We start from the raw sequence: 19,413 nt of genomic DNA on the forward strand, positions 1-19,413 counted from the left end.
TTGTAATGCATAAAAATAAAAATAACAAGAACAATGAAGAAGAGTGGATTATCTAAAATCAGACCATCCTAAGGTTTGGATATCATAGATAAGGCTGTCATTCAGACTTAGGCTGAAAGGTACAGACAATAGGAAAAAAACCCTCGCACATTAATATGTATAGCACCATGATGTGGCTCTTAATATTCCAAAGGGACTTCAGCAACTCCATGGGAAAAAAAAAAAGCCAAGCATAGGTTGGCTCGTGTAAATCCTGGCTTATGGGGGCCGTCCTGCTGGAGGACGTGTGCCCCTTCCTTGTGCCCTCATCTGGCCTGGCCTCACTCCACCCCAGGGCCTGTCCACCCAGCTAAAGCCTTGTGGCCATTTTGGAGCATCTCCATGGGTCCATCTGTGGCCAAGGGGAAAGGAGGCAAGGGGATGTCATTTCTAGCTCTCTCCTCCTGCAGGATACCTGGGCATCCCTGTCTTCCAACACCACAGTCAGACATGGATCTGGCAGGTGTGGAAATATAATTTCATCTGTATAACCCCTATTGCCACCACACATGCAGAGGCTGAAAGCAGCAAGTTGTTCCAGGACAGACTGGCACCAATCTAAATGTGGTGGGGTTCTTAGCCTCTGATTTCTTGTCAGTATATCCCTACATAGGAATCCTGGGCTTCCCCACCTGCTGTTAGGCATCTTCTCCCAATATGTCCAGCACAAGTGAGGCAGAAGGCCTGATCCTTTCTGAAGAGGGTGATACACAGTGCAAGATGAGCAGAGGTGAAGGTCAGAAGCAGGTGCACAGATTTCCCAGTGCCCAAGGGCTTGGAGGACTCCTGTGTGCCAGCAAAGCCTGAACCAAAGGCCACTGAGAGCAAAAAGTATGTTTTCAGTGCCAGCTTCCCAATCACCTTGGGTTGTCCATGAGTGGTAGTCACACTGCAGGTCCTCCTCAGCCCACAGACAGTGGACAAGCTGATGTGGCAGCTCAGAAGAGGTAAACACAACTCCAATAATTTTGCTCTTGCTCTCACCAACTTGCATTAAAGCTCCTCTACAAAATTCCCACAACAGGGATGGTGTGCTGTGAGTCATGGCAAGGGATATTTTGGCAGGAAATTGGGAAGATGAGATGAGGGTATCAGTAGCACGACAAACCCCCAGCTTGGACTGTGTACTTTTGGGGAGGTTATTTCTGAGGGATCTCTATATCCACACTCCAAAAGAGTCTGAATTCTAAAGAAATCTCTGTTTTTACTGGAGAATGTTACTCATCTAAAATTTAAAAAGAAAAAAAAACTAACATTTATCCATCTGGTCATTCTAGACTATATTAACTTCAGCAGTTTTGGAGGACTCAGATTGTTTCTGTAGACCAGTTTATTGCTCTTCTGGAAAAGATATGCACGCTTTTAACTACATGTATTCCCACTTCTTGGAATAATTTTTAAAGGATTTCCCCCTCTTAGATCATAGGATGAAGTGGATTCTGCAGTGAACAAGGAGATTTTTCCTTTTAAATGAGCCAGTTAATTTCTTTTATGTGCTGTAGTTTCATTCAACCATACACAATTTGTGTGAATATCACTCCCAAGACATGTCTATTTTCAGTAAAAATATGGAGATAATTTTCATTTCCTTGATATGAACAGCTTTTTAAGTGAAAAAGCATGATAGTCGATGCTTTGCAAACTGAAACAAATACTGTAAAATCTGTGGAAAGGGATAGTTACAATAATGTAAGAAATAGATCACATTTAGAAGAAACCCCAATAGAAAAACAATTGTGATTCTGAGTGACATTTCCAAAAAAAAAAAAAACCAATGAAAGAACAATATGTTTTTCAAATATTCTCTTGGGTAGGTTTTTTAATTCACTGGTATTTTATAATAGGCAGATTGACTTCCCTCCCTCCCTCCCTCCCTCCCTCCCTCCCTCCTTCCTTCCTTCCTTCCTTCTTTCCTTCCTTCCTTCCTTCCTTCCTTCCTTCCTTCCTTCCTTCCTTCCTTCCTTCCTTCCTTCCTTCCTTCCTTCCTTCCTTCCTTCCTTCCTTCCTTCCTTCCTTCCTTCCTTCCTTCCATACCACATTACTGAGCTGAAGTCCTACACCAAACCCTTAAGAAAGTTTTATAAGCTTTTACATCTACATACATTTTGTAATGTAGCATTTAAAATTCTCATCAGGGATTCATTGTCAGCATTGTAGGGACATGGATTCATTCTAAAACCTGCCCGCTGGGGAAGCCAAGTACCACAGACCATTTGAGTAATAAAGGTATGAAATATAAAGGAGAGTAATTTCATATGGGAAATTTGTGGAGTTCACAACACAGGACTGAAAGCCCCATTTGTGGTGGGTGAAGAGATGCCAAAGGACTTAAGGCCTCAAAATAGGGTTTCTATAGATTTATCTAAAAATGGTATATTACCAAATCCAGATAAGCTCGTTTAAGAAATGTTTAAGCCAGTATACACATGCCTACGTGAGGGATTTGCACTGCTACTACCAGATGGATTTAAAATCATTTTAGTTGACAGTGCTGCAGCTTTTGTAATGTAGGTGAGTGTAAGCATTTGCAAGAAGCAAAGTGAGCACAAGCGAGTTACGTACTGGCTACCATTAATCTCAGAGGCAGTCTTCACACTGTACACCACACGTTACTGAGAAAGAAGAGATTAAACAGGAATATAGGAATAATCAACTATTTTTTATTTATTTTTTCAGTCTCGAAGCCCACTGTTTGAAAAGTACACAAATTGCCTTCATAACAAAAGAAGGAAGAAAATCTGCATGGCCTCTGCCATCTCCTCCCACCCTTTGCAGCAGGTTATGACAGCTGTGTTCCTTGTGAGCACGGAGAGCGTCAGCAGAGAACTGGGGAGCCACTCAAACACAGCTGAAGCTTCTGGGGCTGGAGGGTTCCCTTCCTTGACAAAGCTTCAAGTTTCCCAACTAGCCATGCCTTGATTCCTGGAAATTTATCCCATCCTAACTTCCTGAGCAACCAATTGAATAAATCCCTTTGATCTGCGTCCTAAGATTTTTTGCTATTAAATTTGCCTCGTCCCTGCCAGTGCCCAACACTGCTCCCTCAGCAGCAGAGAAGGGCCGGAGTCTTGTGTTCCTCCAGCAGTCGTCCCACTACCGCTGCCCAGCTGCCGCCTGCCCCTGGGGCTCCTGCGTGCTCGGGGAACGCAGGCAGGAAATTACGTTTTCCCTCCTTGTAATTAATAAGAGCGAAATATTTGTGGGTTTGGTGACACTTTTTCAATAGCCGAAGCCAAGAAAAGAATTATTAACGTTTACAAATTAAAAGGGAGTATTTCTTACAAAATTTAAAAGAAAAAAAAAAAAAGACAATATGCAATACAAAAAAAAAAAAAAAAGGAAGAAAAAGTGTTCTTTTGGAAGTTTGGTTAAGGAATTCTTTAACAGTTGCTGTGGGCAAATTTTAATGCCGAGTCTGATTCCCTGCAGCGTGAAAGCATGCATTAAATGTTAAGCACATTAGTTATCTCACCGGCTGTAAGGCGACTGTCCTCATTCTGAAGGGGAGCGCAGGCTCCAGAGCTCTGCAGAGCGAGAGCCCCAGTTTGCAGTGCTCCTCCTCCGTGTGCTGCTATCGAGTGTATGTTCTGCAGAGGTCACTGCGCAGAGTCTACAAATGAACTGTGCTTTATACAATAACCATTCTTACTTCGGAAACGCTGCGGCCACACAAATGGTAGGAGACGCAATATGGAGCTGATCTGCCTGACAGCATACTGCCAGCACATTTTTAGGTGAAACACGTTGAGCCCTGAAAACAGCTAATAGGCTTCCCCTGAAACAGCCAGAGCATCGCTCGTAGCCTGGCTTCGGCCACGATCCGCAAGAGAATTCCAAGGAGCTTTGCAGTTCACCACTTGTTTTGCATCTCTGCAAATCCTGTGTTATGTTCAGATGGTTTCAGGGATTAAAGGAAAAAACCCAAGTGTTTTTTACAGAGGGGAAAAAATCACTTGATCAAAGATTGGGGTGAGCCTCGCTCAGGCTGATCGTCGCATCATTTTTAAACAATCGAGCACTGCAGGTTCCAAGCTCCTTGTTTTCAGATTGGATTTCCCATACTAAAATCTCCACATCTGCGTTCCTATTAAGCCTCCATTTTAAGACTGTATTGTTGGTCCTCTGCTTTAAGCAAAATGAGTACTGGATCCTGAAAGCAAGAATTTGTAAAACCAGGTCTAATACATGCTTCTATTGTTAACCGCCTCATCCCTGTGATTAAAACACATAACCTACAGAAAGATGGACCATCGGTTTGAATGATTCTGTCTCAGTTAAAGGAGACAGTTAAAGGAGACAAATATCAGAGCTGATATCTAAGATGTGTCAAGGGATGCATTTTTAAAATCAGTGAAAAGTGCATTGCAACAGCGAGAACTGCAGAGAACACATCCAAAATTTTGGATAAACACTTCACAGTGTGTTATGTTTTGCAGAGGTCATTTCTGTAACACATTGGGTTTGGAAAGTACGTTTGATGCCTATTCCATTAATCTGATAAGTTAATGCAAAATTATTTTAATTACTTTTATTGAAGCACTGTACACACCTAAGTCAGTATGTATTATTACTAATAACTAATTACTGTAACTAATAAATAATCATTATTAGACTTGGTTGGATCATTCATTGAGGATAAATTATCTGACAAATACTGGCTTTTTCTCTGCTTGTGACTTGTTTACTTGTTTATGAGCAATCTTGTCTTCCCTGACTATATTCCTTCTTATATGTGGGGATTTTGGGGGTCTGTTTGTTTTTGATATTTGTTGGTTTTGGTTTTGGTTTTGTTTTTTGAATAATGAAGGGTATTCAACCAAAGACCGCAAACTTCTTGCTCAGATTACTCCTGCTCTGGTTGCATGTGATCACCTGGGAGACATGGATGTGTCAGTCATGGAGGCTTGATTCTGGTGGCTGGTAGACTGGAAGAGGATCCCAAGGATTCAGGGGGACTGAACATTGCAAAGGTGGAGGGACAGCTCTCACTGACTTAAGCTGCTGCATGCCAAGCTTGTCATCTGTGTTCTCAGTGTGTCATGTGCGGTCTCCATAGAAAGCTAATCATTTGACAGGGATCATGAGCTGAACAGAACTAATGTATAATTAATAGCTCATGAAATCTCCAGTGACTGAATGAGGAGCCCCACCTGGGGATCAGAGGGATGAAATGAACAAGTGAGATGGGACAGCGACCTTTCACAGAGAGCAGATTCAGAGAGGAGATAGCCTGGCAGCACCATGGATGCCAAATCTCTGCTGGGGCTAACCTGGGCACTCAGAAACTTCATGAACACACCAATGACATTGCCAGAGCCCGTAAGTATCTGGGCTCCAGATAAGTGAAATAAAGATGACCTGCAAATCAGAACAGGATGAAAGTAGGGAGGAGGGCATGGAGGTCCAGAGCTGAGAGGCACATAGAAAGTGGAAAGTGGAGGGCTCATGGAAGCTGACACGTGCCTGTCCCTCACAGTCCCCACTGGAATGCAGCACCCTCTGGTGATTGTTCCAGCAGCAGTCAGCCTAAAGCTATGAATGTGGGCTTGCCAGGGGATCCAGGGGGAACCCAAAAAATGGGCACCTTGGGGGTCTGCCACTAAAGCAGCGGCTGGGCCCCCCACCAGCCTCAGGAAGGACATCTCAGCTGTGGGCACTGCCCAGCCTGGGGCAGGCTGCAGGAGGACATCCCACAGCTCTGGACATCCCCAAAGTGTCACAAAGACAAATGTTGGAAGATGAACACTCGGCAGAGCGAAGAGTAACAATGAGCATTGCAGTTTGTTCACAGATGCCTTTGTCTTGGCTGCTCTCATGGAAGTTCACAGTAAGAAAGGCTATTGTGCTGACAAAAACGCGTGTGAACAAATGTTTACATAAAACAAACAGGGGAGGGAGCAAAACAGCAAAGGGAAGGGTGTCCTGGTTGTGGCAGGGTTTCAGGAGCATCCTTTCCCACAGGTTGGCTTTCTCCTTTAGACTGACTGTCACCACTGAGGTGTGGTGACCCTGTGCTTGCTGCAGAGATGCAAACTGCAGGTTGCAGCAGGCACACAATCAGACATGTCTCATGGTGGCAGTGCCAGCATACAGCTTATGGGATGGAGGGCATCTCCCCACATTCCCATCATGCACCCCACAACCCCTTGCATTAAAAGGAGCAGCTCAAGCCCTCCCTCTGATGCCCATTTTGCTTCTGATGTGGCAGAAGAGATTTTTCACTTTTTGCAGCAGTTCCACATCACGCAGAGCACGAGAGGCATGGAGCAGGGCACAGGTGAACCTGCCCATTCCCAGCACGTCGGGTACAGAGCCCACATGAGCCACGCTTTGCTGATGTTCTCTTTCATTGAAGATTAAGCCTCCATTTGTTTTCCAGCATTTGATGTTTCACTCCTAATGATCTCCAGGCTCGGCACCAAAGTTGTCTCCCTGACAGCGGGTGCCAAGTGTGATTACCCGCCTGGCTCAGATCGCACCTCGCCACGGCAGTACTGCAGCAGCCAGAGGCAGCGCCGGCACCCGCACTGCCCTGTGTATGTATGCGCTCCATCACTCACTCTCTGGGTTGGTGGTTTTTTTTGTTTGTTTGTTTTGTTTTGTTTTGTTTTGTTTTTTTGGCTTAATATAACTGCACAAAAGCAACACTAAATAAGGAAAATATGTTTCCCAGTAACCCAGACTGACAAAAACAAAGATGGCATGCTTGTATAATTAATTACACATCTAACTTTTTTCAGGTTTTCTTCCTTCCAAATACCCCACCACGACTTCGCAGTCCAGGCTCTGAGTGAAGCAGAAATAGATGTAGAATGATGAAATCAGTATATATTATTTTTCCCTTAAAACACACTACAGATCTTAGGTAACTCCTCAATCTTGGAGTCCCTCTGTGACTGCTTTCTGCTGTGAGAGCAATTCATTAAAAGTTAATTAAAAGGTGAAGTTCAATATGTAGTTTCCTTTAGCTAATCCTCCTAAGGCAGCTTCATATGGCACTAATGTATCCATTTTGTTGATGTTAGAAAACAAAAAGGCAAGATTGTCTAATTAAGAGGTTGGTGTTTACAAGAGAGAGGTTTTCTAATTGGCAACTTGGAGTCCAAATTAATCTTAATGCCGCTCATTTAAGCATTCTCGATTGAACTTGGACTTTTCCCCAACAAGAGCCCACAGAACGTGAATCACTTCCAGGGCCTTTCAGTACAACAGCATTCAGCCTCTTGCTCTTTCTGTGCCCAGACCCCTCTGGGAACCCAACTGCACAGCTCCTCACTGCCTGAGCTGCTGCGCCGGTAGGGGAATCTCCTTGCTATGGACTTTGCCAGGCAGATTGACTCCGAAAGATGGGATTTCATCCCTTCTTTCAGCATGTTTTCACTCAAACATCTGAGCGTGTGTTGTATTGCCACACACATCAGTATTTTTCTAGTAATACATTTTAAATGCTTTGCAGAAATGAGCATTTTCCATCTGATTATCCTACTGCCAATCTTCTTCTTGTCTAATAAAAGACAAAAGCATAACAACTGTATTCCTGCTAATTCAGGCTTCTTTTGACAAAAGCTACTAACTTCTTGCCTTACAGTAGGAACACTGAAAAAGAACACAACACTCCCCCTTCCCCACAAATATGAATTTACAATGCCCGGACATGTCTATGAGAAACGGCAAAATTATCTGAAGTGGCTATCACTCAGGCAGTTTTGGCCACCCAGACTTGAATTTTGGCGACCATGCTGGTAACAGTATGAGGAGGAAATCTACAAGCTATAACAAAAATAAAACAACCATCTCAAGAGAAAACCAGATCTAAAATATAGGCTATCCAGGACAATCCTTTCCTTTTTGAAAAAAAAAAATGGACCTACTGGCAATGGCAAAACTTGATATGTTCATTGAAGAATGTCACACAGCTGAATTAAAATTGCAATTTGCCCTGAAAACAAAAGTGCCACCCAAGGGCTAAAGAAGGTGACTTTTTATTTACAATATTTTATATTGATTTTTGTCTCTGCAGCCGTCACTGGTGGCTCAGCCGTTCGGTATGCCTGTGTCTGTGAATATGACAATCTGCCTCTCCTTTAAAAGAAGCCACGTAGGCAGAACGTTTTCTACTTTTATCTCAATGTACTTCCTGCGGTAACCCTATGCTTGTCAACAAAATCTGAAGGCTAAAAAAACATCCCTGGTCAACATGACACTTTTCACCCGACATTTCCACCTCTTCTTGCTTCTTCCTCTTGGTTCATTTACATGGCTGGCCAATGATAGACAAAAGAAAGAGGACGGAGGAAAAAAGCAAGAAAAAGGTCTAATCTCCTTGACAAGCTATGGAGGATCCCGAACACCAGTCTGTGCTGCCCAGACGCCGCAGACTTGCTGTGCCGAATTGGGAGCCGTGCGGTTGGAAAGTATTCACTGCTCACTAAAAAATGCTCTGGGTACGCCCTTGCGTTCAAGGTATGGAAGCTAAATGTGGGAGCAGCCTATCTCAACTCTGAGTTGCAAAATGCACTGAAAAAAAAAAGAAAAAGAAAGAAAGAAAGAAAGAAAGAAAGAAAGAAAGAAAGAAAGAAAGAAAGAAAGAAAGAAAGAAAGAAAGAAAGAAAGAAAGAAAGAAAGAAGGAAAGAGAGAAAGAAGGAAAGAGAGAAAGAAAGAAAGAAAGAAAGAAAGAAAGAAAGAAAGAAAGAAAGAAAGAAAGAGAGAAAGAAAGAGAGAAAGAAAGAAAGAAAGAAAGAGAGAAAGAAAGAAAGAAAGAAAGAAAGAAAGAAAGAAAGAAAGAAAGAAAGAGAAAGAGAGAAAGAGAGAAAGAAAGAGAAAGAAAGAGAGAAAGAGAGAAAGAGAGAAAGAAAGAGAGAAAGAGAGAAAGAAAGAAAGAAAGAAAGAAAGAAAGAAAGAAAGGGAGAAGAAAAGAATAAACTTGTTTCACATACATGGGAACACCCAAGCCTTCTGGTTTGTCCTCAGCACACAGACACTAGATGTGCTCCAGTGTGTGGGAAAAAAATTCTGGATATATTGAAATTAAGACGTTTGGGTATGTTTGTGAGTCTGCTGAGTTCCTTGCTCTGTGCTTTCCAGGAGAGGAATGTGAAAGAGTTTCCCAGTTATCGCCTCCATACCTTTGCTGAGAATGGATGCCACAAATCACATGAATAATTAGTGACACTCCTAAGCGTCTAGCACTGTGCCCATTTATTTTCTTGGCACAAAATGTATTAGTTCTACACGACTCATTTAGTTTACATTTAGCAAGAGATAAATTTTATTTAGAAGCCGTACTGAAAGACAATATATACTCTATGTTGGAGGAAAATCTATTTGCTCTAACACCATAGGTTTCTTTAAAATAAAAATCAGGAGAAATAGCATGGAGTTAATTTATACGAAAACCTAATTTTTGCATAGCTTTAGATTGTACAAATCTCCTGACTAAATGGTCTGCAGTGACCTTTTCAGGAATGCCGTACTCAGAGCTAAACTCTCACCAAAAAATGCACATTTCTGTGATCCCCTCATTTCGATAATAGCTCTGGGCCTTTTGCTATAAATGTGGAGTGCAGGGAGGGAAGAAAAGAGAAAGTTTTTCTTTCTGCACAAACGTTAATGAGACTTTTCAACTGTGCTGTAGAGTGGAGGAACTTAAGCCTCTCGAGGTGTTTCTGTTTTCCAGGCTTTGAGCTCTTGCTGTGCCTTGCTTTCTCCATCCCGCCTCCCGGAGGCCTCCAACAACCCATAGCTTTGTCTCTTGGTATTTCTCAGTATAAGCTACACTCTACCAGGACCACTTTTTGCTTTCATATTTCAGCAGAAAAGCAAATAGAAGCGGAGACTGTTTGATGTATTTTAAGTAGAGAAGGCCAGTAAAATATTTTTTAATGGGGATATGAAGCCTTTCAGCCAACAGGATGCTGGTTCAGTTCCAGCTCAGATGAAGAACAACTAAAAGTTGCTACCATCTAAAGGCTATTAAATCCTTTGTAAAGTGAGTAGCTGCCTAAGTACCATTCCCAGTGGCCACATCACAAAAATATACTAACAAGTACGTCTGTCTTCAGCTTCCCTCTTGCTGCTTTCTCAGTGAGAAGACGAGGAGCGAGCCGCCACGGGGATCAGCCATCCTTTCAGGAAGGCTATCAACACTCCTGGAGGTTTGTGCGCCAAGCTGAAGTCTGCCCAGAGACTTTCTCATGTGCTAGTAGGTTAAACTGCATGGATATATTGATGCAAGTAGTCTGTCTCTTGCACTCCTTCTCTGACAGGTTAACAAGTGTAAATCCCTCAAAATACAGCTTTGGAAAGCCTGGCTCTAGGCTGTCCCCAGCACAAAGGAGAATGAAAAGCTAGGCTGGTAACAGGTAGTGGCCCCGTCTACCTACTTGCAAAGCAGACGCACATGGGGGTAGTGCCACATCCTGGCAGAGAGGGCACAGTGACACATCCACAGTCCTGCAGAGATGTACACAGAGGCTGGAGAGGAAGTCATGGCACTCAAGGTTGGTGATCGACCCCATAGACATCTACCTGCAGTGGGATTCCAGTTTAGGATCATTAAATTTGGACCACTAAGATAATCTAGTCCAAGCATCAGTCTGTGCTTCCATGCAACAGCTAATGCTCAGTGCACTGATGGAAAAATAAGCAGGATTCTTCCTTAGCAGGGTGCCCGTTCTGCTGAGTAAATGCTGTTTTACCCATACATCCCTCTGTTGTGCAAAACACGGGAGGAAAGAGGAAGCATGAAGCAGAAGTCTGACTCAGGAATGTAGGAATACAAACTATATTTTCACGCATACACACAGACTTGTTTGCTGAAAGTTTCCCATACATCAAATTAAAACAGATAAAGCAACAAACTCAGACACCATTTACCCATAGGGAATACGCTCTGCCTTTATTTAGCCACTGAAAATTTACTCCTGCTTGTCTGTATCGCTAACCAGCTTGGGTAGAGTGATGTTTTGATGCCAGAATACCCGTAGGGTTTCCTGAGAACATATCATAAGATTCACAGCTACAGACACATCTTCATATCGAAGCAAATTGGACCTGGACAGGAGCCTTGTGCAGAGCTACTCCGCTTGCAAAAGACTGAGGGCATTGGCAGAAGAAAGATTTAGCACCTCCAGAAGCGTGCTGCAAAAATGCAAATACGTCATTGCGTATTTCTAGAGCTTGGAAGAGAGAGGAGATCTAAGAATGACGTTCTGTATTTTGGGACAGATGCTTCCAGTAATACTTGATGTTTTTAATCCTTTTGTGAATATGGCCCTACATCTTTCCATGCCTTTCACATGGCAGAGAAGGCACTTTCCTGCCTCCCAGCGGTGTTTTAAAAACAAAACCTGAAAGGCTGTGAGACACACGCTAGTCAGAAAGCCAAGCCTTGGACTCCACTTCTGCATGGGCTTCTTTGCACAGGGTAGTGTTTGCAAGGCCCAAGCCATACAGGTCTCGCTTTGGCTCCATTCTCGAGTGGTTATAAAGGCCTGAAAACCTGCAAGTAAATGAACTCCAGCCACACGAGTGGTTCTGGTAAGCACAGAGGGTAGTGTTCCTCCTACTGTGTTTGCACAATAAGACACTCAATAAAGCTGCCTGAGTGCCAAGCGACCTGAGCCAGCATGACCTATAGAGGGACACACATGGCAAAGACGCTTTTAAGTTCTCCTTTTATTTGAGGCTTAGGATTGCTTAACTGTTCTCCATTTTCTTTTTCATAATGTAGAGTAAAACTTAAAAGTGGCCCCAACTTGTAATGAAAGCTGCACCAAATTTTAGCAAATAAATAGCCACTTAAAGAAAAAAACACTACTGTCCTGGCTGGGAATTTTAATAGTGCTGCGCTCACAGCCAGACTGCTTGTAACTTTTCTATTAAAATGTTAAATCAAGAGCATTAAACAGCTTCCAATTAAGGGGTATATTATCACCTCGATGCACAGGGAGTTTCACACGTAAATCCCTATGTATTAAGAAGAGAATATACCCCGTGGCTTTTTAAATAACAAATAAAAGTTAAAAGAGCTTTTGCAGGAGGTGGAAGAGCCGTGACAAGGCTTATATTTTAACACACACAAGGTGGAAGAAAACTAATTTTTAAAACTGTATAGAAAGAGAATTTATTTTCTTTTTTTTTTCCTCTATTCCCAATTATTTCCACTGGGGTCTACTCACTAAGATGAAAGTCTAAGTATTCCATAAGACTAGAAATAATGATATCTGAATGCCTTTCACATACACAGTATGGAGGTGTTATTGGCCACGCCTTTTTTAAGACTGAGGGCATACTTCTCATTTCCTTGGTGTCTTCTCTATGAGTAAAGACTCAGTTTTGTCTAAGGCAAAGAAAATCTATTAATTAATTTGAGTTAATATTACTAAAGAGACAGAAACTTTTAATAAATCCCACAAGCATCTCTCAGACTCCTAAGGGCCTTTAGAAGTAAAATGTGAAGAGCTGCAAGCCTCCCAATCTCTACTAATTTTTACCATTTTCAGTGTAAATGCAGAGAATAATGCACACTTGGAAAAATCAGATGACACTGACAAAGTTAATCAGGGATTACTGACTATGACTGTTGCCATTAAGCCGGAAACAGTTCAGCCATAACTTTTCCCAACAGCCACAGTGAAACCAGAGGCAAGTCAGTTGACCAACTCATCTCTTGATCTACGAGTGTATCTCAGTCGTGTCAAGGCACGGAGGACACAACAAGCCAGTGAGAAGAGTTTCCAGACTACATGCTCGTGGGTGTTGAAGTAGGGCAACCATATGACATGCTGAGAGAGCTGGGGCTGTTCAGCCTGGAGAAGAGAAGGCTCCAGGGAGACCTGAGAGCAGCCTTTCAGTATCTAAAGGGGGCTACGAGAAAGAAACAGACTCTTTAGCAGGGTATGTGGTGATAGGACAAGGGGAAATGGTTTGAAACTAGAATGGAGGTGATTTAGACATTTGATGGAAGAAAATAGTTTTTTACAATGAGAGTGGTGAGGCACTGTCACAGGTTGCCCAGAGAGTTGGTGAATGCCCAGCCCTGGAGACACTCAAGGTCAGGCTGGACAGGGCTCTGAGCAACCTGATCGAGCTGTAGGTGTCCCTGCTCATTGCAGAGGAGTTGGACTAGAGGTCCCTTCCAACTCAAACAATTCTATGATTCTACAATTCCCTGAAAGAAAAAAATAGCATTCAGGCACAAGCTTCAGATGGAAGCAAAGGAAGCTACCTAATTTCAAATTTTCCCCTATATATTTGAGAGTAACAAGACCTGAAAGTTCTTCACTCTCCTCCAGTACAGACTGCCAAGAGTATGGCACCTCTGAAAGGTTTAGCAAAAATTCTTGGGTTTTCCTTCAAGACTAAGCATTTATTTGACAGTCTTGAAATACAGGACACAACAACACAGACCAAGGTAGCCAACTGCAGGTGTCCAATTTTTAAAATCATATTGTTGTTTGTTTCTGTAAGAATTAGGCTTCTCCTTTCTCTTCTCTTCTCTTCTCTTCTCTTCTCTTCTCTTCTCTTCTCTTCTCTTCTCTTCTCTTCTCTTCTCTTCTCTTCTCTTCTCTTCTCTTCTCTTCTCTTCTCTTCTCTTCTCTTTTCTCTTTTCTCTTTTCTCTTTTTTTTTTTTTTTTTTCTCCTTATGTTGTTTCTTTATTAAGTAAATGCTGGCTGTATCCTGTGAGTTTAGGGTGGACTGTTGGTAAACCTGTTATCCATCACAGTAATTCATAGAATCTGGCATGTACCAGATGGACAATATTCCATTGTTTAAAGTGAGCTCTGTCAATCTTTGCCATTGATATTAAACAAAAGTCAGGATTATTAAAGCATATGGGTACATGGCCTCATACACTAGTTAAGCCTTTGCTTTGAGAGTGTGACTGCTGTTGTTGAGCATTCTGAAAATATATAGTGTGCTACAGTACACAGGGAATCTCAGATGTCAAGGGGATATGATATGTGAAAGCAGTGTACGTTTAAAAATGCAGCACTACTGTACCTGCTTAAAAGAAAAAGAAACTTTCCTCCTTCTACCTCCTTCTCCCTGTTGCCAGTTAAAATGAACTGTCAGAGCCTGGATAAAGATACAAACAGGATTGCATACCTTACCAAGCCTACAGTGACTCTTAGACTTTGATCTAATTCTATTTGCTGCTTTATGATGCATGAAGCTGTCAGATAAAGAGGTGTTCAAAAAAATCCACTCGAGCTGTCAGGGCTGACAAGCCCTGTGATGGATTACAGAGAAAACAAAAGGGTTATCACCTTAACCACAAACATTTATATCTTTTTTTCATAAGGGTGCTTCAATCAACATGTAGTTACCAGGGTGCAGGTTGTTGTGAGTCTGTAGGAACACAGATCCAATGACACATGTTGAAACAGCATTTAAAAAGTACAACACACATGCATTGGCACTAATATGCTGCTGACATGGTACAGTTGTGCTTACTTAGATCAAAGATAAGAACCCTATAGTTTTCTATATAAAAAGGATTCTTTCCTGAAGAACAGATTCCCCCCTCCTCACCCGTCTTTCAAAGATTAAACACAGTCATAACAATTTGAATGGGGTTTAACTCAAAAAAGCCCAGTACTTAAATATGCCCATATGATTACTTACACAATAGAAACTTCAACATAGAATAAAGAGCAGTTAGCATTTGGCTCGTGTAGAGGGAAAAAAAAAAAAAAAATTGCTCTAGCTCCTTTTTCAACATCAAAAAGCAATCTCATAGCCCATTCATCTACCACCTCTTCCCCCTCTCTTGCCAAAGCCTATCAATTCTTTAAAGGCTATTGCAACAAACAATACTGGACCTGAAAGTTGTCAAGCAAAGCTAATATTCTTGCTCTAGCACTGCTTCTTTGACACTTTAGGAAGGAGAAGACAAACAAAAAACCCCACATCTAGACTCTTACTTGAATTCATAATACTAGCATTTCACCTGTGGTTTGCACTCTGGATCAAGACAGCTCATGTTCCCTTTTGGGCAGTATGTCTATATGCTCAGAGTGACCAGAGGTTATGATTCAGGATGCTAGGTTCATGTTTAATTCTTCAGTGGCTGTTTATCCTTCTATTTAGTGTTTGTGGTAAAATTGGTAACACGGTAAAATTGGCTGGACACTAAACTTTACCGAATGGGTTAAAAAAGGAATCAGACAATTTATGGAGAACAGGTCCACCAGTACATTCAGAAAAAAAATATCTTTTTTCCAGGAAATCCAAGTAGTCTCCAAACCACAGATTACTGAAACCTGGGTAAAAATGTCCTGGAAAAAAAAAGATTGTTCTATGATTCCCTATTTCCCCATCTTTTTCCAAAAACCATGTACTAGCTAGTGTCTAGGAGAGAATATGGACCTAGATGGAGTCTTGTTCCAACTTGTTTTATCTCTCTAGTTCTAAACAAGGTAACTTGCATCCATAGCAGGAAAATTTTTGCCAGGATGTGTAGCTACCTTAGATATATCATACTCACACTCACACACACACACACACACACACACTATAGAAAAGGCCTGCCAAATTAGTACCAAGTTGTGGAAGTTAACACACACCAAAGCAGGTTAAATGAGAGGCATCTTCACATCTCATCTTGGGTATGGGTGTCAGACGTTTTGGGTGGGAGACAGGTCCTCATTGAATTTTGCAGTGCACCTCTGGTGTGAGAAAATTACTTGGTTTCGGGTACTGAAAAGACAGCAAAACAATTTTGACACTTCCCAAATGGTGTGTTGTGTTACCATAATCAGCATGCACAGGCTTTTAGAAAGGAGAAGGAAAAATAAACAACAGAGAATTCTGATGATAACAGCAGAAAGTCCGATTCTAGATTTATGTATGTGACTATTCTTCACAGGGCAGAAACTTGGGCTATGTCCCCTATGCACATCAGAGTAAGATATGAACAGGGAAAGATCTCATGGGAAAGCATTTGGGGCAGGATGAAGAGCTGAGAGGAAACTCTAGGAAGACTGAAAAGAATTATCTCAGACAAAAATGGACCACCTGGCAATCACAATAAATCATGTCCATATTGAAGTTCTCCTTTCTGATCTCCCCGTAATACCTACTGCCTAAAGAGAAAGAAAAAGTTCCAAATACTTTGTTTACACAATAAAATCTAGGAGTACACCAATGTTAGATATGCTATTAGTGAGCAGTCATAGAGGAGAAAGAGGACACCTTTTCTTTAGTAATTCCATCAAGTTTTATGGTTGTTCCTCTTCTCAGCAGTACCTCTCTGGCACAGCTCACCAAGCACTAGTAGACACAAGCATTACCATCATTCATTAAACTATATTCCTGTGCCACAGCCATCCAACAAACCAATAAAACCCCTTTTCAGAAAGTTGAAAGGCAAGCTGGTTCAGATAGGCCATTATTAGTATGCACAGAGTGTACATTCACAGGCAATAATACAGTGGGAATTCAGCTAGCCTGAGCATAGGCTGATGTGAAGCATATGATATTACTTATGTAGGCATGAAAGCAATCTGCTTTAATATCAGACACTTTAGTGCAAAGAATGTCAGGGTTACCAAAGGTTAAAGACAGGCCGATGGATTTTTTTGTTGGATTTTCTTAGTGCAAGCTGAAAAAATGTGGGATGACTCTTTCAATTTTCAGTTTTGGGGGGCTCCTGATTAAAACTGCAATAAATGATGCCAGTTAAAAACAACAGAGAGGTAAAAGCCAGAAAGCAGGACACAAAGCACAATACACTTTTTTTTTTTTTTTTTTTTCCAGAAAAAAGGAAAGTGTGTGAAGTGGCCAACCCCACCCTGCCATGCTGAGAAGCACTGCCCCAGCACCGATGGCAGGCTCTGAGCCTCATCCTTTTGAGACTTTGGGTAGTGCTCAATGAAGGCACACGGCCACAGCGCCTAGCCAGCCAGAGCCTGATGCTTGGCCACACTGCTGGGCCAAGGGCTTGGTGAGTGCATGGCAGGCTGCAGGATCAGGAGCTGCCTGGCCCCTGGTCCCTGCAATCCCTCACTTGCAACCCACCGTGAACAGCTGCTGCAGCACTTTGAACTTTCACTTTTCCTTTAATAAAATTAAAAACCAGGCACATAACCAAGCTGAGAGCTTCCAAAATCTCAGGTGGGAAGCATTACTGAGAACAGAAGCCAGGCAGACTGTTTTCCAGGGGCTGATTGCTTTTTCAGAGTGGATTAGCATCTATTTTTTTTTTTTTTTTCCCAGAACTGGAATCCTTGGGTATTGGGGAACCAAAGTAATGGGGGATCTCTCATGCTACTGGGTAGAGAGCCATGGTAGAGGACAAAAAAGGAACAGAAAATAAAGAGGTTTCTCACATCTTTCTCATAAACACAATTCTGTTTGATTTCATGTGTTACTGAAGATAAAAAAATGTAAATATTGAAGAGAAATAATGCAAAGAATCATGAAACCATTTACTTTCATAACCTACTATGAAGCCACTAAATCCCTCTTACACACTGATAGCCTTCTCTCTGCTACCTGTAAGTCCTGTCTGTAAGTCCTCACACAGGACTGTGCCAATAGCTGACAGTTTATGACACATGCAAAGAAAGAAAGAGAGAGAGAGAGAGAAAGAAAGAGAAAGAAGGGGGAGCATGCAGTGAAAGGAAGACAGATGGGCCTATCAGTTATGTATATTGTGACCCACCTGCCAGTCACAGCCCCATGGGAATGTGGCATAATAAATACTGAAAAAATGGAAAGTGGGAATTAAACTTAAAAAAAAAATCAACAACAACCAAACATATTGAACAAAGTAAATTGTCTGGAAGCAGGACGTGTAATAAAGATTTTTTAGGAGCATATAAATCAAAATTTCAAAAGAAATTTGCCAAATGGGGTCTCAGCTCATGTGCAGTCAGTGGCAGGAGGGCGTAATTCATGGATCTAGAGGATGATTGGCAGCACGCCTAGGTATGAGGGGGTTGATGCAATACATATTCATGATGGCAGCATGTATGCTCTGAGCACACACCCTGCCCTAGCAAATCCAGCCCAGCTGAACTTCACCCCCACCCAGGAGCCTCTGCATGTTCTTGTACTGCTCTGAGTTTCATTGTTGAGTGTGTGTGTGTGTACAGATGTATGAATCCAAGCCCTGCAGATCTGACCAGACCAGACTTCATCCTTCCAGTCTAATCTCAGTTCTTGTCCCTCAGAGCTCTGCAATAAACTCAGTTGTGAAACTTCCAGCTCATGATGACCATCTAGTGTAATCTGACCAAGTGAAAATCCTTCTTGCTAAGCCCAGAAGTAACCATAACATGTTCTTTCTATGCTGAACTTGTCTCACGATAAATCTCACTTCCCTTCTCAAAAGGCATGAACTAGTAATAGGATGAGAGGTAGTAGCCTTAAGTTGCACCAGAGAAGGCTCAGGTTGGATATCAAGAACCATTTATTCTCAGAAGGGGCGGTGCTGCAGTGGCACAGGCTGCGGAGGGAGGTGGTGGAGTCACAGTCCCTGGAGGTGTTCAAGAACCGTGTGGATGTGGCACTGAGGGACGTGGACAGTGGGAATGGTGGGGATGAACTGATGGTTCAACTAGAGGATCTGAGAGGTCTTTTCCAGCCTTAGTGATTCTATGAAGTCAAGAGGATCAGTCCTTGCTTCTATTGTGTATTTCTTTCAATCCACATCGAATGGTGTTTCTACAACGTCATCGAAATCCCATCCATCCTCATCCCAACCACTTGCTTCCCTAGACTCAATAGTCTTCCTACACTGTATGGGTATATGCATCACAGATGATCCCAGTCCGCAAATAGACCTGTGGAAAAAAATACGTCTTCTCTTTGGATAGGGACCACTGTGCATACAGAGATATCTGCCTCTACCCATCTCCTTCCAAAACTTTGCATCAGTCCATAAATATGACTCTTCCCTGCAAAATTCTCTCTCCTATTTTACAAGAAAGGCTGTACAGTGGCAGAAGCACTCTGTTTTGCTTTTCCCTTTCTACTCCCCTTTTCTGATTTTGAATTCACACTCATCCTCTGCTTCCTGACCCCTCCCTGTCACCGAAGCCCTTCTCCCTCTCCTTTAGCCTCTTACCCATTCATTTCCCCATCAGGAAGATATGCAAATGAACACTAATTCTAATTTAAGGACCTCTTTGATGTAGGCTCTATCTAACCAGCAAAAAAAAAAAAAACAAAAACCCTAGCATTATCTCACTTAATTTCTTCTCTGACCTTTTCATTGCTTTTAACCTTAAGAATCTGTTGTCTTCACATCACAGGCAGATTGAGAAATCTGTGACTGTTTAACTGTTTTTAACAACATTTGAACCGAGGTAAGTACCTAAGAGAAAATTCTAGCAGAAATGTTTTCTTATATTTCTTCATATGG

This window comes from Gallus gallus, chromosome 1 (genome assembly GCF_016699485.2).
Source record: "Gallus gallus isolate bGalGal1 chromosome 1, bGalGal1.mat.broiler.GRCg7b, whole genome shotgun sequence".
NCBI lineage: Eukaryota > Metazoa > Chordata > Aves > Galliformes > Phasianidae > Gallus > Gallus gallus.